The sequence below is a fragment of the Trachymyrmex cornetzi genome, unplaced genomic scaffold (genome assembly GCF_001594075.2).
Source record: "Trachymyrmex cornetzi isolate Tcor2-1 unplaced genomic scaffold, Tcor1.1 scaffold463, whole genome shotgun sequence".
Taxonomy (NCBI): Eukaryota; Metazoa; Arthropoda; class Insecta; order Hymenoptera; family Formicidae; genus Trachymyrmex; species Trachymyrmex cornetzi.
The window spans coordinates 69,286-73,498 of NW_017299432.1; positions in this window are offsets into that span (position 1 = coordinate 69,286).

Below are 4,213 nucleotides of genomic sequence, written 5' to 3' on the forward strand. Positions count from 1 at the left end.
AAAATATGGGTTCAAGGACATTGTCAGGGTCATGGTTTGGTCTCCCCTCGACATCCAACAATTTTTCTCACAAACACTATCCGGGAAAAATAAAGATTTTTTGGCTTTCTGCTTCAATTAGGAATTTGTCTTTGAAATGACCTCTATGATCAACTTTGACCCATAACATGAAAGTTCTCCTAAATGTAAAATTTTGCGCTCTTTCAAAATCCGGGATCAAAAATATGGGTTTCTATTTGAAAATTGAAAGTAGACCTTCAAATAACCTTGAAAATGAAGGTCAAGATCATTGTCAAGGTCATAGTTCAATCAGCCCCTTTATATCAAACAATTTTTGTTTTAAACATTTTTTTATTTAATCGCGATATTTCGAGTTATTTGGCTGTCGAAGTTAAAATGGGTCACCCTGTATATTCCAATAAATAATGGGGAGGGCTCCAATTGCACACATCGCATATTGCACACATGTATCGCTGATTGACCAATTTAAAAATAAAATAATCTCATTGGCAAAACAGTGAAAAATTACTAGCCACCAGTTGATATGAGTGGTGTGTACAATCAGAACTGTAGGCAAACGGGATCCTCCCAAATAATGACAGCATCTGGAGAATTAGAATGATCTATGGATTAGAAGAATTAATGAAAGGAGAGGACACAGTCCGATTTATTAAAGCTCGGAGAATTGCCTGAATATGTATAGATACAGAATGACTTCAGAAGACCTAAAAGAATATTGAAGTGGAATCCATGAAAAAAAGGAAGAGAGGTCGATCCAAGAAAAGATGGCTTGATGACATAGAGAAGGACTCGAAGTTGATATAGAGAGAAAGATCTTCGAATAGGACTGATTGTGAGTGGAAGAATATCGTTGTGATCAAAACTTACAAATGGTTATAGTGTAATAGAATAGTAATATATGAACTTTACAACTGATATAAGTGGGATACCTATATCGGTTATAAAGTCACCTGCTAATGTAACACTTCGATATGCTAATGTAACAACTTTTTTATACCTATATACAGATTAGTTTTTTATACGACATCCTATTCACTTAACGTTTTCAATTCAATGCAAATAATTTTGCGAGTCATTTCATAAAAACTGATATGAGAAAAAAACAACTATTTTTATATGTAAAAAAAACAATGTAATCTGTTAAAAATTATAATATAGAGGAAAGTTGCCGATACTGACATAGGTCTCCTAAAGTGACATCCCCTTATTTTTCGGAAACTAACTATTGCACTTTATTAATACTAATAAAATCATGATCTGTTTAGCTAATTAAAGAAGTGCAAACACATAATTCGTAAGTATGTGGCTTGTTTCTATATAAAATCAGCTAAAAACGAATTCTACAAATGCGAAAATAAAATTCTTACGATTTTCTTTCGCAGATTGTGAGGTTTAAATAATAGTGACTGTATTATTGATAATATTACGTCATTTCAAATAATTGTAGTTTCCGAAATAAGTTTTATTTATATTATTTTTTCTCTTAGCCTTTTCATAAGACAATTTTTAATTTAAAATTGGGGTGCAGCGTAAATCGCCATACCCATGAGCAAAACAGACCATGAGCTAACATAATCTTTATAATGTTGCTTTATAGTGTCAAATAAGTCTATTGGAACTGAAGGAAATCGCGCATATATGGAACAACTCTAGAAAAACTATCGCGTTACATATTTGCATATTGCAGAACAGCATAAAGAAAATATGCATATAATTCAACACTTCGATATGCTAATGTAACAAAAACTAATAATGTAACAAAAAGTAAATATGCAATAAACATTTTTTATAACGAAGTAAAATGATTCTGAAAAACCTTATATACCTTCACTTATAGGTACCTTATACAGATAATTCCTGTAAAAGAAAAATAATAGAAATACGTAACATTACTGCCTACTGTGTCAATTATGACGCTGAAGCTAGCCCCCTATTCTGGCAACCTATTCGCTCGCGCGCGGCGAAAGGGACGAATCGCGCTCGGGGCCCCGCTTTCAGATATCGAAAAACAAATGAATAAAAAGCACGGAAATCAATAAAATATTACGTCAAATGTAATTTCAAACGCAGGAAAGACGAAGATAGACAGTAATTATCATAGAATTGCTGTGAATATATTAATAAATAATATTCAATTCATGAAAACTATGCACACGACCGATTAATTTGTTGAAATAATTGTTAAACTCGAGAGAGGGCCGACTTTCGCTACTTCTTTGTCTGTAAAAAATCACTGAAAGGTACAGATAGGTTTAGAGAATTACTAAAGCATATTATATTCATCCCCGAAGAGACTACTATTCATTTAATTGCGGCAAACGACCGATTAATTCGCCAAAAAAATTGTTGAACTCGTAAGACGGTCGATCTTCGTTACTCCATCGTCTGTAACAAATTCCAGCAAGAAGCGGCTAGGTTTTAAAAATTATCAAAATATAGTATATTCATCCCCGAAGAGACTACTATTCATTTAATTGCGGCAAACGACCGATTAATTCGCTAAAAAAATTGTTGAACTCGAGAGTCTGCCGATTTTCGTTACTTCATCGTCTGTAACAAATTCCAGCAAGAAGCGGCTAGGTTTTAAAAATTATCAAAATATAGTATATTCATCCCCGAAGAGACTACTATTTATTTAATTGCGGCACACGACCGATTAATTCGCCAAAAAAATTGTTGAACTCGTAAGACGGCCAATTTTCGTTGCTCCATCGTCTGTAACAAATTCCAGCAAGAAGCGGCTAGGTTTTTAAAAATTATCAAAATATAGTATATTCATCCGCGAAGAGACTACTGTTTAAATTGCGGCACACGACCGATTAATTAGCTAAAAAAATTATTGAACTCGGGAGACGGCTGATTTTCGTTACTTGATCGCCCGTAACAAATTCCAGCAAGGGGTGGCTATGTTTAGAAAATTACTAAAGCGTATTATATTCATCCCCGAAGAAACTACTATTCATTTAATTGCGGCACACGACCGATTAATTAGCTAAAAAAATTATTGAACTCGAGAGACGGCTGATTTTCGTTACTTCATAGCCTGAAACAAATTCCAGCAAGGAGCTGCTAGGTTTTGAAAATTATTAAAATATAGTATATTCATCCCCGAAGAGACTACTGTTTATTTATTATAATTGCGGCACACGACCGATTAATTAGCTAAAAAAATTGTTGAACTCGAGAGACGGCAGATTTTCGTTACTTCATCGCCTGTAACAAATTCCAGCAAGGGGTGGCTAGGTTTAGAAAATTACTAAAGCGTATTATATACATCCCCGAAGAGACTACTATTTATTTAATTGCGGCACACGACCGATTAATTCGCCAAAAAAATTGTTGAACTCGTAAGACGGCCGATTTTCGTTGCTCCATCGTCTGTAACAAATTCCAGCAAGAAGCGGCTAGGTTTTGAAAATTATCAAAATATAGTATATTCATCCCCGAAGAGACTAATGTTTATTTAATTGCGGCACACGACCGATTAATTAGCTAAAAAAATTATTGAACTCGAGAGACGGCCGATTTTCGTTACTTCATCGCCTGTAACAAATTCCAGCAAGAGGTGGCTAGATTTAGAAATTTACTAAAGCGTATTATATTCATCCCCGGAGAGACTATTATTTATTTAATTGCGTTACACGACCGATTAACTCGCCAAAAAAATTGTTGATCTCGAGAGTCTGCCGATTTTCGTTACTTCATCGTCTGTAACAAATTCCAGCAAGGAGCGCCAAGGTTCAGAAAATTACTATAGCGTAATATATTCATGATCTCCGAAGAGACTACTATTAATTTAATTGCGGTACACGATCGATTAATTCGCCAAAAAAATTGTTGAACTCGTAAGACGGCCGATTTTCGTTACTCCATCGTCTGTATCAAATTCCAGCAAGAAGCGGCTAGGTTTTAAAAATTATCAAAATATAGTATATTCATCCCCGAAGAGACTACTGTTTATTTAATTGCGGCACACGACCGATTAATTAGATAAAAAAATTATTGCACTCGAGAGACGGCCGATTTTCGTCACTTCATCGCCTGTAACAAATTCCAGCAAGGGGTGGCTAGGTTTGGAAAATTACTAAAGCGTATTATATTCATCCCCGAAGAGACTATTATTTATTTAATTGCGGCACACGACCGATTAATTCGCCAAAAAAATTGTTGAACTCGAGAGTCTGCCGATTTT